Source organism: Rhinolophus sinicus, chromosome 10 (genome assembly GCF_057876585.1).
Source record: "Rhinolophus sinicus isolate RSI-liver-muscle chromosome 10, RSI-T2T, whole genome shotgun sequence".
In the NCBI taxonomy this organism is placed as follows: Eukaryota; Metazoa; Chordata; class Mammalia; order Chiroptera; family Rhinolophidae; genus Rhinolophus; species Rhinolophus sinicus.
Genome location: NC_142510.1, coordinates 19,242,017 through 19,259,460, shown reverse-complemented (window position 1 = coordinate 19,259,460; position 17,444 = coordinate 19,242,017). Strand labels below are relative to the sequence as shown.

General features: G+C 69.1%; 9 pseudogenes; all 9 read right to left on the bottom strand.

Moving 5' to 3' along the window:
- Window positions 1-379: 379 nt before the first annotated feature.
- LOC148757023 (5S ribosomal RNA) lies at window positions 380-499 on the bottom strand (annotated as a pseudogene).
- Window positions 500-1,932: 1,433 nt separating this feature from the next.
- Window positions 1,933-2,052, bottom strand: LOC148757022 (5S ribosomal RNA; annotated as a pseudogene).
- Window positions 2,053-4,372: 2,320 nt separating this feature from the next.
- LOC148757021 (5S ribosomal RNA) lies at window positions 4,373-4,492 on the bottom strand (annotated as a pseudogene).
- A 2,050-nt stretch (window positions 4,493-6,542) lies between these two features.
- On the bottom strand, window positions 6,543-6,662 carry LOC148757020 (5S ribosomal RNA; annotated as a pseudogene).
- A 1,430-nt stretch (window positions 6,663-8,092) lies between these two features.
- LOC148757019 (5S ribosomal RNA) lies at window positions 8,093-8,212 on the bottom strand (annotated as a pseudogene).
- A 2,320-nt stretch (window positions 8,213-10,532) lies between these two features.
- On the bottom strand, window positions 10,533-10,652 carry LOC148757018 (5S ribosomal RNA; annotated as a pseudogene).
- Window positions 10,653-12,701: 2,049 nt separating this feature from the next.
- LOC148757017 (5S ribosomal RNA) lies at window positions 12,702-12,821 on the bottom strand (annotated as a pseudogene).
- Window positions 12,822-14,251: 1,430 nt separating this feature from the next.
- Window positions 14,252-14,371, bottom strand: LOC148757016 (5S ribosomal RNA; annotated as a pseudogene).
- A 2,320-nt stretch (window positions 14,372-16,691) lies between these two features.
- On the bottom strand, window positions 16,692-16,811 carry LOC148757015 (5S ribosomal RNA; annotated as a pseudogene).
- Between the last annotated feature and the right edge of the window lie 633 nt (window positions 16,812-17,444).

The window sequence follows — 17,444 nt, the reverse complement described above, 5'->3', positions numbered from 1 at the left end:
CCTCAGTCCCCTGCTTTGTCCCGGCTCTTTGTACCCTGTGTGTTGGGGCCACTGCGGGAAGGGAGGGTTCCTGGCTCTTGTGGGCGATGGGAGGGGGCGCGCGGGGGTGTGGGGAGAGGTGCCTGCCGGCGGAGACACAGGCTCGGCTAACTGCTGCTGGCTGACTGCCTGTCTCGGCGAAGAGGACTAAGAAGAGGGTGTGGGGGTGAGCCCTGGCCGACGGGCCTGGTGTGCGGCCGGGGCTGCCAGCTTGTAGCGCCGGGTGGCTGACCGGCCTCTGGCCAGGGGGACCTTCGGCTGGATGGGCGGCTGCAGAGGGGCAAGGGGCGGCAGGGGTTCGGAGGGAGCCACGCAGGGGCGGCGGCGCAAAAGGAGAGGCGAGCAAAAGCCTACAGGTATTCCCAGGCGGTCTCCCATCCAAGCACTAACCAGGCCCCTCCCTGCTTAGCTCCCGAGATCAGAGGAGATCGGGCGCGTTCAGGGTGGTACGGCCATAGACGATGGGACTCGGCTCCCCGCGCCCCAAGAGCCTGCTCCCGGCCTGCCTCGTGAGCGCGCGCCATGCAGATGCGCGGCTCCGGTGGTGAGCATCGACATGCTGGCCGGCTCTGCCAGCACCGCGTCCCCCTCCCAGTCCGGCTCCCCGCCTCTTCCGAATGCCCCAGGCGTGGGCGGCGGGCTACTCCTGGCCGGCAGCGAGGCCCCTTCGCGCCACCCGAGGCTCCATGGGACACTGCCACTTCCCTGATGGTGCCAGAATTCGTGGAACTCTGGCATCCTGGGACTCCCCGGACCCAGACCGCCATACACCCCGCCCCCCTACCGCCACCAGGTTTACCAACAACCGCACCCCCAAGGCTGGGGGAGGCCTGCACCAGCAGGCAACCCTGGGCTTGGGAGTTGTGGGAGGACCCCGCGGAGGCGGCTTGGGCGGCTGCGGAGGGGGGGGCGGCGGCGGCGGCGGCGGCGGCGGCGGCGGCGGCGGCGGGGGCGGAGGAGGCCGGGAGAGCAGAGGCGGGAGATTGAGGGAGTATGGCGATGGTGGCGGCGGCGGCGGCGGGGGCTGGGGCGGAGGCGGGGGAGATGGCGGTGCTGGAGGCGGGGAGAGCAGAGGAGGGAGATTGAGGGAGTGCGGCAATGGCGGCGGCGGGGGCGGGGGTGGGGAACAGGGCAGCACTGGCGGCGGGGATGGGGAGCGCGGTGCTGGCGGCCGAGGTGGGGAGAGCAGAGGAGGGAGTTTGAGGGAGTACGGCGATGGCGGCGGCGGGGGCGGGGGAGGGGGCGAGGGCAGCGCTGGCGGAGGGGGTGGGGAGCGCGGTGATCGCGGCGGCGGCGGGAGAAGCGGGGGCTGATCGCGAGCAGCGTTGGCGGCGTCGGCGGCAGCGGCGCGGGAGGGTTGCGAGGTCGGCGATGGAGGCGGCGGCAGCGTTGGGGGCTGTGTCGGCGGGCGCTGGGCGCGGGGAGGGTTGGCGCCGGCCCCGGCGGCGGCGGTAGCGGGGAAGAGGGCGGTGCTGGCGGCGGAGGAGGGGAGAGCAGAGGCGGGAGATTGAAGCAGTACAGCGATGGCGGTGGCGAGGGCGGGGGCAGGGGTGAGGGCAGCGCTGGAGGGGGGTGTGGGGAGCGCGGTGATGGCGGCGGATTTGGCGGTGGCGGCGGGGGCGAGGGCAGCGCTGTTGGCGGTGGCGGCGATCGAAGGTCGGCGAAGGGATCGAGATGACAGCCTCCGGGACTGAAGAGGACTGAGAAGAGGGTGTGCGGGGGAGCCCTGGCCGACGGGCCTGGTGTGCGGCCGGGGCTGCCAGCTTGTAGTGCCTGGCGGCTAACCCTCTGCTGGTCAGGGGGACCTTCGGCTGGCTGGGCGGCTGCAGAGAGGCAAGGGGCGGCAGGGGTTCGCAGGGAGCCACGCCGGGGCGGCGATGCAAAAGGAGAGGCGAGCAAAAGCCTGCAGCTATTCCCAGGCGGTCTCCCATCCAAGTACTAACCAGGCCCCTCCCTGCTTAGCTCCCGAGATCAGACGAGATCTGGCGCGTGCAGGGTGGTGTGGCCTTAGGCGCTGGGACCCGGCTCCCGGCACTCCAAGAGCCTGCTCCCGACCTGCTTCTGAGCGCACGCCATGCTGCTGGGCCGCTCGGGTGGCGAGCACGTCTGCCCGAGCGCCTCCCGCCAGCTCCCCGCCTCCTCCGGACGCCGCTGGTGTGGGCGACGGGCTACTCCTGGCCCGCAGCGAGGCCCCTTCGCGCCCCCCAGTGGCTCTAACGGGCCTCCGTCACTTCCCTGACTGTGACATATGTCTGGGCGCCCTGGCATCCTGGGCCTCCCCAGGCCCCGAAGGGCTTTTACCCCGCCCCCCTACCCCAACCCCTCTCATCTCCCCCCAGCCCCACAACCGCACACCCCCCTTGCTGCTGTGCTGTCCCCACCTCTCAGGGCCACCGAGGGGGTCGCAGGGTCCTCTCAGTCCCCTCCACCCTAGGGACGTGCAACCCAGGCCCTGGCCCTGGCCGGCCCCACCCACTGGCCCAAAGCCAGGGAGAGCCACCCGCCACCAGGGGGCAGCACCTCCAGTCCGCCGCCACCCTTCCTCACACAGCCTTCTTTCTGGGTTCTCGCCCCTCGTCAGCGACCGGCGTCCCGCCCGATCACTGTTCACTTCACTGGCTACACGTCACCTCTCCTGACCCAGGGAGGTGAGAGAGAGGATGAGAGAAGGCCAGAGACAGAGCAAGAGAGAGGCGGAGAGAGACCGACGGGGACTGTGGGGACAGACTCGCAGAGAGCACTTTCCAGGCTCTGGGCCTCGCGTGGAGGGGTGCTGCGTGGGGGCTGCATGGATATCAGCCGTGACCGCTTGGCCATCAGCTGTTGCCAGTTGGCCATTGGCCACCGGCAGAGCTGCGGTGGCCAAGCTAGGAAGCGCGGATTGTGGACTGCAAATTGCAGAGGGGCGCGGACTGCAGTTGGCCGGCTTGGTGGGTCGGTAAGTTGGCGGGTCTGTTGGTTGGCAGAGAATCGGCCGGCAGGCTGGGGATCGGGCGGCTCCGGCTTGCCGAGTCTCCAAGCCAGCCGCCCGTGAGACATGGTGCTATGAGCCCCCTATCCGTGGTCTGTTGGTGTTCCCTCTTGGCCTCGCCAAATCCTGCATTCTTGTGCGGGCAGAGGGGCTAGAGTCCCCGCAGGACAGGGACAGACAGACAGAACGGGAGGAGGAGTAAGAGGGAGCGAGATGGAAATATACACGTATATGTACATGTATGTATCTAGACATACAGAGAGACATGGACAGAGACAGAGAAAGAGGGGGCTGGCACGCGGGGAGAGAGCTCCTGAGCCAGAGCCAGGGCCCAACAGGCACCTCTCAGAGCCTGACAGATATGGGGTGGGGGAGGGTGGGAGGGACGCACAGGCGGGCACACGGAGTGTTACAGACGCACTGAGGCTGTGTTGAAGTGGCGGCTCCTCCACCGGAGTGTGGTCGTGCCCGGGGCTGGGCTCCTCTAAGGAGGCATTGCCCTGGCGTTGGCAGTCACCATTGAAGCCTCCGGGGCGGCCCGCCAGGGTCTCCGGAGGGCCTGTGGTCTCTGAGCCCCGCCCAGGCACCCGCCCGCGGGAGGAGAGTGGCACCCCCAGGCACCCTGGTTGTGAGGGTTGTGTGCCTGCGTGCCTGCTCTGCCCTTGTGGTGGTCTCCCCTGGAGTCGATGTCGCGTGGTGTGTTGGGGTGCTGCTCCCGCCGTCCCCTGGTTTGTCCCGGCTCTTTGTGCCCTGTGTTTCAGGGACACCGTGGCCGGCGGGAAGGGAGGGCTCCTGGCTCTTGTGGGAGACGGGAGGGGCGCGCGGGGGTGTGGGGCGAGGTGCCTGCCAGCGGAGACAGAAGACTCCGGTGGGGCGGGGCGTGTGGGCGTCCCGTTTGCCCGAGGTCACGCCGATCGTGTGTGTCGGGACCCGAGGGCAGGCGCAGGGATGGGCGTGCCCTGGGCTCGGGGAGAGGTGCAAAGCACCGGCACGTCCTGGGATGGAGAGAGCCTGGTGGAGGCCTGCGCCGGCAGGCAGCCCTGGGCTTGGGCGTTGGGGGTTGCGGCGGCGGCAGGGTCGGGGAGCGAGAGGGAGCCCTGCGATGGCGGTGGCGGCGACCGAGAGGCGGCTGACTGCTGCAGGCTGAGGGCCTGCCTTGGCGAAGAGCACTAAGAAGAGGGAGTGGGGGGGAGCCCTGGCCGACAGGCCTGGTGTGCGGCCGGGGATGCGAGCTTGTAGTGCTGGGCGACTGACCCTCCTCTGGCCAGGGGGACCTTCGGCTGCCTGGGCGGCTGCAGAGGGGCAAGGTGCGGCAGGGGTTCGGAGGGAGCCACGCCGGGGCGGCGGCGCAAAAGGAGAGGCGAGCAAAAGCCTGCAGCTATTCCCAGGCGGTCTCCCATCCAAGTACTAACCAGGCCCCGCCCTGCTTAGCTCCCGAGATCAGAGGAGATCGGGCGCGTTCAGGGTGGTATGGCCCTAGACGCTGGGACCCGGCTCCCCGCGCCCCAAGAGCCTGCTCCCGGCCTGCCTCTGACCGCGCGCGCCGTGCTGCTGGGCCGCTAGGGTGGCGAGCACGTCTGCCTGAGCGGCTCCCGCCCGCTCCCCGCCTCCTCCGGACGCCGCTGGTGTGGGCGACGGGCTACTCCTGGCCCGCAGCGAGGCACCTTCGCGCCCCCCAGTGGCTCCACGGGCCTCTGTCACTTCCCTGACTGTGACATATGTCTGGGCGCCCTGGCATCCTGGGCCTCCCCAGGCCCCGAAGGGCTTTTACCCCGTCCCCCTACCCCAACCCCTCAAATCTCCCCCCAGCCACACAACCGCACACCCCCCTTGCTGCTGTGCTGTCCCCACCTCTCAGGGCCACCGAGGGGGTCGCAGGGTCCTCTCAGTCCCCTCCGGCCCTAGGGACGTGCAACCCAGGCCCTGGCCCTGACCGGACCCATCCACAGGCCCAAAGCCAGGGAGAGCCACCCGCGCCACCAGGGTGCAGCATCTCCAGTCTGCAGCCACCCTTCGTCACAAGCCTTCAGTCTGGGCCCTGGAACCCTCGTCAGCGACCGGAGCCCCGCCCGATGTCCGGTCCCTTCACTGGCTACACGTCACCTCTCCTGACCCAGGGAGGTGAGAGAGAGGATGAGAGAAGGCCAGAGACGGAGCAAGAGAGAGGCGGAGAGAGACAGACGGGGACTGTGGGGACAGACTCGCAGAGAGCACTCTCCAGGCTCTGGGCCTCGCGTGGAGGGGTGCTGCTTGGGGGCTGCATGGTCATCAGCTGTGACCGCTTGGCCATCAGCTGTTGCCAATTGGCCACTGGCCACCGGAGGAGCTGCGGTGGCCAAGCTAGGAAGCGCGGATGGTGGACTGCAAATTGCAGAGGGGCGCGGATTGCAGTGGGCCCGCTTGGCGGGTCGACGGGCGGTGTGTCGGTGGGTTGGCAGAGAAGCGGCCGACAGGTTGGGGATCGGGCGGCTCCGGCTTGCCGTGTCTCCGAGCCAGCCGCCCGTGAGACATAGTGCTATGAGCCCCCTATCCGTGGCTCTGTTGGTGTTCCCTCTTGGCCTCGCCATATCCTGCGTTCTTGTGCGGGCAGAGGGACTAGAGTCCCCGCAGGACAGGGACCGACAGAGAGAACGGGAGGAGGAGAAAGAGGGAGCGAGATCGAAATATACACCTATATGTACCTGTATGTACCTAGACATACAGAGAGACATGGACAGAGACAGAGGAAGAGGGGGCTGGCACGCGGGGAGAGAGCTCCTGAGCCAGAGCCAGAGCCCAACAGGCACGTCACAGAGCCAGAGAGACATGGGGTGGGGGAGGGGGGAGGGACGCACAAGCGGGCACACGGACTGGGACAGACGCACTGACGCTGCTTTGAAGTGGCAGCTTCTCAACCGAAGTGTGGTCATGCCCGTGGCTGGGCTCCACTAAGGAGGCAGTGCCCGGGCATTGAAAGTCACCCTTGAAGCCCCCGGGCCGGGCGGGAGGGCCAGTGGGCTCCGAGCCCCGCCCAGGAACCCCCCGCCCCGCGGGAGGAGAGTGGCAGCCCACAGGCACCCTGGTTGAGAGTGTTGTGTGCCTGCGTGCCTGCACTTCCCCTTGTGGTGGTCTCTCCTGGAGTCCGAGGGCGTGCGGTGTGTTGGGGTGCTGCTCCCTCAGTCCCCTGCTTTGTCCCGGCTCTTTGTACCCTGTGTGTTGGGGCCACTGCGGGAAGGGAGGGTTCCTGGCTCTTGTGGGCGATGGGAGGGGGCGCGCGGGGGTGTGGGGAGAGGTGCCTGCCGGCGGAGACACAGGCTCGGCTAACTGCTGCTGGCTGACTGCCTGCCTCGGCGAAGAGGACTAAGAAGAGGGTGTGGGGGTGAGCCCTGGCCGACGGGCCTGGTGTGCGGCCGGGGCTGCCAGCTTGTAGCGCCGGGTGGCTGACCGGCCTCTGGCCAGGGGGACCTTCGGCTGGATGGGCGGCTGCAGAGGGGCAAGGGGCGGCAGGGGTTCGGAGGGACCCACGCAGGGGCGGCGGCGCAAAAGGAGAGGCGAGCAAAAGCCTACAGGTATTCCCAGGCGGTCTCCCATCCAAGCACTAACCAGGCCCCTCCCTGCTTAGCTCCCGAGATCAGAGGAGATCGGGCGCGTTCAGGGTGGTACGGCCATAGACGATGGGACTCGGCTCCCCGCGCCCCAAGAGCCTGCTCCCGGCCTGCCTCGTGAGCGCGCGCCATGCAGATGCGCGGCTCCGGTGGTGAGCATCGACCTGCTGGCCGGCTCTGCCAGCACCGCGTCCCCCTCCCAGTCCGGCTCCCCGCCTCTTCCGAATGCCCCAGGCGTGGGCGGCGGGCTACTCCTGGCCGGCAGCGAGGCCCCTTCGCGCCACCCGAGGCTCCATGGGACACTGCCACTTCCCTGATGGTGCCAGAATTCGTGGAACTCTGGCATCCTGGGACTCCCCGGACCCAGACCGCCATACACCCCGCCCCCCTACCGCCACCAGGTTTACCAACAACCGCACCCCCAAGGCTGGGGGAGGCCTGCACCAGCAGGCAACCCTGGGCTTGGGAGTTGTGGGAGGACCCCGCGGAGGCGGCTTGGGCGGCTGCGGAGGGGGGGGCGGCGGCGGCGGCGGCGGCGGCGGCGGCGGCGGCGGGGGCGGAGGAGGCCGGGAGAGCAGAGGCGGGAGATTGAGGGAGTATGGCGATGGTGGCGGCGGCGGCGGCGGGGGCTGGGGCGGAGGCGGGGGAGATGGCGGTGCTGGAGGCGGGGAGAGCAGAGGAGGGAGATTGAGGGAGTGCGGCAATGGCGGCGGCGGGGGCGGGGGTGGGGAACAGGGCAGCACTGGCGGCGGGGATGGGGAGCGCGGTGCTGGCGGCCGAGGTGGGGAGAGCAGAGGAGGGAGTTTGAGGGAGTACGGCGATGGCGGCGGCGGGGGCGGGGGAGGGGGCGAGGGCAGCGCTGGCGGAGGGGGTGGGGAGCGCGGTGATCGCGGCGGCGGCGGGAGAAGCGGGGGCTGATCGCGAGCAGCGTTGGCGGCGTCGGCGGCAGCGGCGCGGGAGGGTTGCGAGGTCGGCGATGGAGGCGGCGGCAGCGTTGGGGGCTGTGTCGGCGGGCGCTGGGCGCGGGGAGGGTTGGCGCCGGCCCCGGCGGCGGCGGTAGCGGGGAAGAGGGCGGTGCTGGCGGCGGAGGAGGGGAGAGCAGAGGCGGGAGATTGAAGCAGTACAGCGATGGCGGTGGCGAGGGCGGGGGCAGGGGTGAGGGCAGCGCTGGAGGGGGGTGTGGGGAGCGCGGTGATGGCGGCGGATTTGGCGGTGGCGGCGGGGGCGAGGGCAGCGCTGTTGGCGGTGGCGGCGATCGAAGGTCGGCGAAGGGATCGAGATGACAGCCTCCGGGACTGAAGAGGACTGAGAAGAGGGTGTGCGGGGGAGCCCTGGCCGACGGGCCTGGTGTGCGGCCGGGGCTGCCAGCTTGTAGTGCCTGGCGGCTAACCCTCTGCTGGTCAGGGGGACCTTCGGCTGGCTGGGCGGCTGCAGAGAGGCAAGGGGCGGCAGGGGTTCGCAGGGAGCCACGCCGGGGCGGCGATGCAAAAGGAGAGGCGAGCAAAAGCCTGCAGCTATTCCCAGGCGGTCTCCCATCCAAGTACTAACCAGGCCCCTCCCTGCTTAGCTCCCGAGATCAGACGAGATCTGGCGCGTGCAGGGTGGTGTGGCCTTAGGCGCTGGGACCCGGCTCCCGGCACTCCAAGAGCCTGCTCCCGACCTGCTTCTGAGCGCACGCCATGCTGCTGGGCCGCTCGGGTGGCGAGCACGTCTGCCCGAGCGCCTCCCGCCAGCTCCCCGCCTCCTCCGGACGCCGCTGGTGTGGGCGACGGGCTACTCCTGGCCCGCAGCGAGGCCCCTTCGCGCCCCCCAGTGGCTCTAACGGGCCTCCGTCACTTCCCTGACTGTGACATATGTCTGGGCGCCCTGGCATCCTGGGCCTCCCCAGGCCCCGAAGGGCTTTTACCCCGCCCCCCTACCCCAACCCCTCTCATCTCCCCCCAGCCCCACAACCGCACACCCCCCTTGCTGCTGTGCTGTCCCCACCTCTCAGGGCCACCGAGGGGGTCGCAGGGTCCTCTCAGTCCCCTCCACCCTAGGGACGTGCAACCCAGGCCCTGGCCCTGGCCGGCCCCACCCACTGGCCCAAAGCCAGGGAGAGCCACCCGCCACCAGGGGGCAGCACCTCCAGTCCGCCGCCACCCTTCCTCACACAGCCTTCTTTCTGGGTTCTCGCCCCTCGTCAGCGACCGGCGTCCCGCCCGATCACTGTTCACTTCACTGGCTACACGTCACCTCTCCTGACCCAGGGAGGTGAGAGAGAGGATGAGAGAAGGCCAGAGACAGAGCAAGAGAGAGGCGGAGAGAGACCGACGGGGACTGTGGGGACAGACTCGCAGAGAGCACTTTCCAGGCTCTGGGCCTCGCGTGGAGGGGTGCTGCGTGGGGGCTGCATGGATATCAGCCGTGACCGCTTGGCCATCAGCTGTTGCCAGTTGGCCATTGGCCACCGGCAGAGCTGCGGTGGCCAAGCTAGGAAGCGCGGATTGTGGACTGCAAATTGCAGAGGGGCGCGGACTGCAGTTGGCCGGCTTGGTGGGTCGGTAAGTTGGCGGGTCTGTTGGTTGGCAGAGAATCGGCCGGCAGGCTGGGGATCGGGCGGCTCCGGCTTGCCGAGTCTCCAAGCCAGCCGCCCGTGAGACATGGTGCTATGAGCCCCCTATCCGTGGTCTGTTGGTGTTCCCTCTTGGCCTCGCCAAATCCTGCATTCTTGTGCGGGCAGAGGGGCTAGAGTCCCCGCAGGACAGGGACAGACAGACAGAACGGGAGGAGGAGTAAGAGGGAGCGAGATGGAAATATACACGTATATGTACATGTATGTATCTAGACATACAGAGAGACATGGACAGAGACAGAGAAAGAGGGGGCTGGCACGCGGGGAGAGAGCTCCTGAGCCAGAGCCAGGGCCCAACAGGCACCTCTCAGAGCCTGACAGATATGGGGTGGGGGAGGGTGGGAGGGACGCACAGGCGGGCACACGGAGTGTTACAGACGCACTGAGGCTGTGTTGAAGTGGCAGCTCCTCCACCGGAGTGTGGTCGTGCCCGGGGCTGGGCTCCTCTAAGGAGGCATTGCCCTGGCGTTGGCAGTCACCATTGAAGCCTCCGGGGCGGCCCGCCAGGGTCTCCGGAGGGCCTGTGGTCTCTGAGCCCCGCCCAGGCACCCGCCCGCGGGAGGAGAGTGGCACCCCCAGGCACCCTGGTTGTGAGGGTTGTGTGCCTGCGTGCCTGCTCTGCCCTTGTGGTGGTCTCCCCTGGAGTCGATGTCGCGTGGTGTGTTGGGGTGCTGCTCCCGCCGTCCCCTGGTTTGTCCCGGCTCTTTGTGCCCTGTGTTTCAGGGACACCGTGGCCGGCGGGAAGGGAGGGCTCCTGGCTCTTGTGGGAGACGGGAGGGGCGCGCGGGGGTGTGGGGCGAGGTGCCTGCCAGCGGAGACAGAAGACTCCGGTGGGGCGGGGCGTGTGGGCGTCCCGTTTGCCCGAGGTCACGCCGATCGTGTGTGTCGGGACCCGAGGGCAGGCGCAGGGATGGGCGTGCCCTGGGCTCGGGGAGAGGTGCAAAGCACCGGCACGTCCTGGGATGGAGAGAGCCTGGTGGAGGCCTGCGCCGGCAGGCAGCCCTGAGCTTGGGCGTTGGGGGTTGCGGCGGCGGCAGGGTCGGGGAGCGAGAGGGAGCCCTGCGATGGCGGTGGCGGCGACCGAGAGGCGGCTGACTGCTGCAGGCTGAGGGCCTGCCTTGGCGAAGAGCACTAAGAAGAGGGAGTGGGGGGGAGCCCTGGCCGACAGGCCTGGTGTGCGGCCGGGGATGCGAGCTTGTAGTGCTGGGCGACTGACCCTCCTCTGGCCAGGGGGACCTTCGGCTGCCTGGGCGGCTGCAGAGGGGCAAGGTGCGGCAGGGGTTCGGAGGGAGCCACGCCGGGGCGGCGGCGCAAAAGGAGAGGCGAGCAAAAGCCTGCAGCTATTCCCAGGCGGTCTCCCATCCAAGTACTAACCAGGCCCCGCCCTGCTTAGCTCCCGAGATCAGAGGAGATCGGGCGCGTTCAGGGTGGTATGGCCCTAGACGCTGGGACCCGGCTCCCCGCGCCCCAAGAGCCTGCTCCCGGCCTGCCTCTGACCGCGCGCCGTGCTGCTGGGCCGCTAGGGTGGCGAGCACGTCTGCCTGAGCGGCTCCCGCCCGCTCCCCGCCTCCTCCGGACGCCGCTGGTGTGGGCGACGGGCTACTCCTGGCCCGCAGCGAGGCACCTTCGCGCCCCCCAGTGGCTCCACGGGCCTCTGTCACTTCCCTGACTGTGACATATGTCTGGGCGCCCTGGCATCCTGGGCCTCCCCAGGCCCCGAAGGGCTTTTACCCCGTCCCCCTACCCCAACCCCTCAAATCTCCCCCCAGCCACACAACCGCACACCCCCCTTGCTGCTGTGCTGTCCCCACCTCTCAGGGCCACCGAGGGGGTCGCAGGGTCCTCTCAGTCCCCTCCGGCCCTAGGGACGTGCAACCCAGGCCCTGGCCCTGACCGGACCCATCCACAGGCCCAAAGCCAGGGAGAGCCACCCGCGCCACCAGGGTGCAGCATCTCCAGTCTGCAGCCACCCTTCGTCACAAGCCTTCAGTCTGGGCCCTGGAACCCTCGTCAGCGACCGGAGCCCCGCCCGATGTCCGGTCCCTTCACTGGCTACACGTCACCTCTCCTGACCCAGGGAGGTGAGAGAGAGGATGAGAGAAGGCCAGAGACGGAGCAAGAGAGAGGCGGAGAGAGACAGACGGGGACTGTGGGGACAGACTCGCAGAGAGCACTCTCCAGGCTCTGGGCCTCGCGTGGAGGGGTGCTGCTTGGGGGCTGCATGGTCATCAGCTGTGACCGCTTGGCCATCAGCTGTTGCCAGTTGGCCACTGGCCACCGGAGGAGCTGCGGTGGCCAAGCTGGGAAGCGCGGATGGTGGACTGCAAATTGCAGAGGGGCGCGGATTGCAGTGGGCCCGCTTGGCGGGTCGACGGGCGGTGTGTCGGTGGGTTGGCAGAGAAGCGGCCGACAGGTTGGGGATCGGGCGGCTCCGGCTTGCCGTGGCTCCGAGCCAGCCGCCCGTGAGACATAGTGCTATGAGCCCCCTATCCGTGGCTCTGTTGGTGTTCCCTCTTGGCCTCGCCATATCCTGCGTTCTTGTGCGGACAGAGGGACTAGAGTCCCCGCAGGACAGGGACCGACAGAGAGAACGGGAGGAGGAGAAAGAGGGAGCGAGATCGAAATATACACCTATATGTACCTGTATGTACCTAGACATACAGAGAGACATGGACAGAGACAGAGAAAGAGGGGGCTGGCACGCGGGGAGAGAGCTCCTGAGCCAGAGCCAGAGCCCAACAGGCACGTCACAGAGCCAGAGAGACATGGGGTGGGGGAGGGGGGAGGGACGCACAAGCGGGCACACGGACTGGGACAGACGCACTGACGCTGCTTTGAAGTGGCAGCTTCTCAACCGAAGTGTGGTCATGCCCGTGGCTGGGCTCCACTAAGGAGGCAGTGCCCGGGCATTGAAAGTCACCCTTGAAGCCCCCGGGCCGGGCGGGAGGGCCAGTGGGCTCCGAGCCCCGCCCAGGAACCCCCCCGCCCCGCGGGAGGAGAGTGGCAGCCCACAGGCACCCTGGTTGAGAGTGTTGTGTGCCTGCGTGCCTGCACTTCCCCTTGTGGGGGTCTCTCCTGGAGTCCGAGGGCGTGCGGTGTGTTGGGGTGCTGCTCCCTCAGTCCCCTGCTTTGTCCCGGCTCTTTGTACCCTGTGTGTTGGGGCCACTGCGGGAAGGGAGGGTTCCTGGCTCTTGTGGGCGATGGGAGGGGGCGCGCGGGGGTGTGGGGAGAGGTGCCTGCCGGCGGAGACACAGGCTCGGCTAACTGCTGCTGGCTGACTGCCTGCCTCGGCGAAGAGGACTAAGAAGAGGGTGTGGGGGTGAGCCCTGGCCGACGGGCCTGGTGTGCGGCCGGGGCTGCCAGCTTGTAGCGCCGGGTGGCTGACCGGCCTCTGGCCAGGGGGACCTTCGGCTGGATGGGCGGCTGCAGAGGGGCAAGGGGCGGCAGGGGTTCGGAGGGAGCCACGCAGGGGCGGCGGCGCAAAAGGAGAGGCGAGCAAAAGCCTACAGGTATTCCCAGGCGGTCTCCCATCCAAGCACTAACCAGGCCCCTCCCTGCTTAGCTCCCGAGATCAGAGGAGATCGGGCGCGTTCAGGGTGGTACGGCCATAGACGATGGGACTCGGCTCCCCGCGCCCCAAGAGCCTGCTCCCGGCCTGCCTCGTGAGCGCGCGCCATGCAGATGCGCGGCTCCGGTGGTGAGCATCGACCTGCTGGCCGGCTCTGCCAGCACCGCGTCCCCCTCCCAGTCCGGCTCCCCGCCTCTTCCGAATGCCCCAGGCGTGGGCGGCGGGCTACTCCTGGCCGGCAGCGAGGCCCCTTCGCGCCACCCGAGGCTCCATGGGACACTGCCACTTCCCTGATGGTGCCAGAATTCGTGGAACTCTGGCATCCTGGGACTCCCCGGACCCAGACCGCCATACACCCCGCCCCCCTACCGCCACCAGGTTTACCAACAACCGCACCCCCAAGGCTGGGGGAGGCCTGCACCAGCAGGCAACCCTGGGCTTGGGAGTTGTGGGAGGACCCCGCGGAGGCGGCTTGGGCGGCTGCGGAGGGGGGGGCGGCGGCGGCGGCGGCGGCGGCGGCGGCGGCGGCGGGGGCGGAGGAGGCCGGGAGAGCAGAGGCGGGAGATTGAGGGAGTATGGCGATGGTGGCGGCGGCGGCGGCGGGGGCTGGGGCGGAGGCGGGGGAGATGGCGGTGCTGGAGGCGGGGAGAGCAGAGGAGGGAGATTGAGGGAGTGCGGCAATGGCGGCGGCGGGGGCGGGGGTGGGGAACAGGGCAGCACTGGCGGCGGGGATGGGGAGCGCGGTGCTGGCGGCCGAGGTGGGGAGAGCAGAGGAGGGAGTTTGAGGGAGTACGGCGATGGCGGCGGCGGGGGCGGGGGAGGGGGCGAGGGCAGCGCTGGCGGAGGGGGTGGGGAGCGCGGTGATCGCGGCGGCGGCGGGAGAAGCGGGGGCTGATCGCGAGCAGCGTTGGCGGCGTCGGCGGCAGCGGCGCGGGAGGGTTGCGAGGTCGGCGATGGAGGCGGCGGCAGCGTTGGGGGCTGTGTCGGCGGGCGCTGGGCGCGGGGAGGGTTGGCGCCGGCCCCGGCGGCGGCGGTAGCGGGGAAGAGGGCGGTGCTGGCGGCGGAGGAGGGGAGAGCAGAGGCGGGAGATTGAAGCAGTACAGCGATGGCGGTGGCGAGGGCGGGGGCAGGGGTGAGGGCAGCGCTGGAGGGGGGTGTGGGGAGCGCGGTGATGGCGGCGGATTTGGCGGTGGCGGCGGGGGCGAGGGCAGCGCTGTTGGCGGTGGCGGCGATCGAAGGTCGGCGAAGGGATCGAGATGACAGCCTCCGGGACTGAAGAGGACTGAGAAGAGGGTGTGCGGGGGAGCCCTGGCCGACGGGCCTGGTGTGCGGCCGGGGCTGCCAGCTTGTAGTGCCTGGCGGCTAACCCTCTGCTGGTCAGGGGGACCTTCGGCTGGCTGGGCGGCTGCAGAGAGGCAAGGGGCGGCAGGGGTTCGCAGGGAGCCACGCCGGGGCGGCGATGCAAAAGGAGAGGCGAGCAAAAGCCTGCAGCTATTCCCAGGCGGTCTCCCATCCAAGTACTAACCAGGCCCCTCCCTGCTTAGCTCCCGAGATCAGACGAGATCTGGCGCGTGCAGGGTGGTGTGGCCTTAGGCGCTGGGACCCGGCTCCCGGCACTCCAAGAGCCTGCTCCCGACCTGCTTCTGAGCGCACGCCATGCTGCTGGGCCGCTCGGGTGGCGAGCACGTCTGCCCGAGCGCCTCCCGCCAGCTCCCCGCCTCCTCCGGACGCCGCTGGTGTGGGCGACGGGCTACTCCTGGCCCGCAGCGAGGCCCCTTCGCGCCCCCCAGTGGCTCTAACGGGCCTCCGTCACTTCCCTGACTGTGACATATGTCTGGGCGCCCTGGCATCCTGGGCCTCCCCAGGCCCCGAAGGGCTTTTACCCCGCCCCCCTACCCCAACCCCTCTCATCTCCCCCCAGCCCCACAACCGCACACCCCCCTTGCTGCTGTGCTGTCCCCACCTCTCAGGGCCACCGAGGGGGTCGCAGGGTCCTCTCAGTCCCCTCCACCCTAGGGACGTGCAACCCAGGCCCTGGCCCTGGCCGGCCCCACCCACTGGCCCAAAGCCAGGGAGAGCCACCCGCCACCAGGGGGCAGCACCTCCAGTCCGCCGCCACCCTTCCTCACACAGCCTTCTTTCTGGGTTCTCGCCCCTCGTCAGCGACCGGCGTCCCGCCCGATCACTGTTCACTTCACTGGCTACACGTCACCTCTCCTGACCCAGGGAGGTGAGAGAGAGGATGAGAGAAGGCCAGAGACAGAGCAAGAGAGAGGCGGAGAGAGACCGACGGGGACTGTGGGGACAGACTCGCAGAGAGCACTTTCCAGGCTCTGGGCCTCGCGTGGAGGGGTGCTGCGTGGGGGCTGCATGGATATCAGCCGTGACCGCTTGGCCATCAGCTGTTGCCAGTTGGCCATTGGCCACCGGCAGAGCTGCGGTGGCCAAGCTAGGAAGCGCGGATTGTGGACTGCAAATTGCAGAGGGGCGCGGACTGCAGTTGGCCGGCTTGGTGGGTCGGTAGGTTGGCGGGTCTGTTGGTTGGCAGAGAATCGGCCGGCAGGCTGGGGATCGGGCGGCTCCGGCTTGCCGAGTCTCCAAGCCAGCCGCCCGTGAGACATGGTGCTATGAGCCCCCTATCCGTGGTCTGTTGGTGTTCCCTCTTGGCCTCGCCAAATCCTGCATTCTTGTGCGGGCAGAGGGGCTAGAGTCCCCGCAGGACAGGGACAGACAGACAGAACGGGAGGAGGAGTAAGAGGGAGCGAGATGGAAATATACACGTATATGTACATGTATGTATCTAGACATACAGAGAGACATGGACAGAGACAGAGAAAGAGGGGGCTGGCACGCGGGGAGAGAGCTCCTGAGCCAGAGCCAGGGCCCAACAGGCACCTCTCAGAGCCTGACAGATATGGGGTGGGGGAGGGTGGGAGGGACGCACAGGCGGGCACACGGAGTGTTACAGACGCACTGAGGCTGTGTTGAAGTGGCGGCTCCTCCACCGGAGTGTGGTCGTGCCCGGGGCTGGGCTCCTCTAAGGAGGCATTGCCCTGGCGTTGGCAGTCACCATTGAAGCCTCCGGGGCGGCCCGCCAGGGTCTCCGGAGGGCCTGTGGTCTCTGAGCCCCGCCCAGGCACCCGCCCGCGGGAGGAGAGTGGCACCCCCAGGCACCCTGGTTGTGAGGGTTGTGTGCCTGCGTGCCTGCTCTGCCCTTGTGGTGGTCTCCCCTGGAGTCGATGTCGCGTGGTGTGTTGGGGTGCTGCTCCCGCCGTCCCCTGGTTTGTCCCGGCTCTTTGTGCCCTGTGTTTCAGGGACACCGTGGCCGGCGGGAAGGGAGGGCTCCTGGCTCTTGTGGGAGACGGGAGGGGCGCGCGGGGGTGTGGGGCGAGGTGCCTGCCAGCGGAGACAGAAGACTCCGGTGGGGCGGGGCGTGTGGGCGTCCCGTTTGCCCGAGGTCACGCCGATCGTGTGTGTCGGGACCCGAGGGCAGGCGCAGGGATGGGCGTGCCCTGGGCTCGGGGAGAGGTGCAAAGCACCGGCACGTCCTGGGATGGAGAGAGCCTGGTGGAGGCCTGCGCCGGCAGGCAGCCCTGGGCTTGGGCGTTGGGGGTTGCGGCGGCGGCAGGGTCGGGGAGCGAGAGGGAGCCCTGCGATGGCGGTGGCGGCGACCGAGAGGCGGCTGACTGCTGCAGGCTGAGGGCCTGCCTTGGCGAAGAGCACTAAGAAGAGGGAGTGGGGGGGAGCCCTGGCCGACAGGCCTGGTGTGCGGCCGGGGATGCGAGCTTGTAGTGCTGGGCGACTGACCCTCCTCTGGCCAGGGGGACCTTCGGCTGCCTGGGCGGCTGCAGAGGGGCAAGGTGCGGCAGGGGTTCGGAGGGAGCCACGCCGGGGCGGCGGCGCAAAAGGAGAGGCGAGCAAAAGCCTGCAGCTATTCCCAGGCGGTCTCCCATCCAAGTACTAACCAGGCCCCGCCCTGCTTAGCTCCCGAGATCAGAGGAGATCGGGCGCGTTCAGGGTGGTATGGCCCTAGACGCTGGGACCCGGCTCCCCGCGCCCCAAGAGCCTGCTCCCGGCCTGCCTCTGACCGCGCGCGCCGTGCTGCTGGGCCGCTAGGGTGGCGAGCACGTCTGCCTGAGCGGCTCCCGCCCGCTCCCCGCCTCCTCCGGACGCCGCTGGTGTGGGCGACGGGCTACTCCTGGCCCGCAGCGAGGCACCTTCGCGCCCCCCAGTGGCTCCACGGGCCTCTGTCACTTCCCTGACTGTGACATATGTCTGGGCGCCCTGGCATCCTGGGCCTCCCCAGGCCCCGAAGGGCTTTTACCCCGTCCCCCTACCCCAACCCCTCAAATCTCCCCCCAGCCACACAACCGCACACCCCCCTTGCTGCTGTGCTGTCCCCACCTCTCAGGGCCACCGAGGGGGTCGCAGGGTCCTCTCAGTCCCCTCCGGCCCTAGGGACGTGCAACCCAGGCCCTGGCCCTGACCGGACCCATCCACAGGCCCAAAGCCAGGGAGAGCCACCCGCGCCACCAGGGTGCAGCATCTCCAGTCTGCAGCCACCCTTCGTCACAAGCCTTCAGTCTGGGCCCTGGAACCCTCGTCAGCGACCGGAGCCCCGCCCGATGTCCGGTCCCTTCACTGGCTACACGTCACCTCTCCTGACCC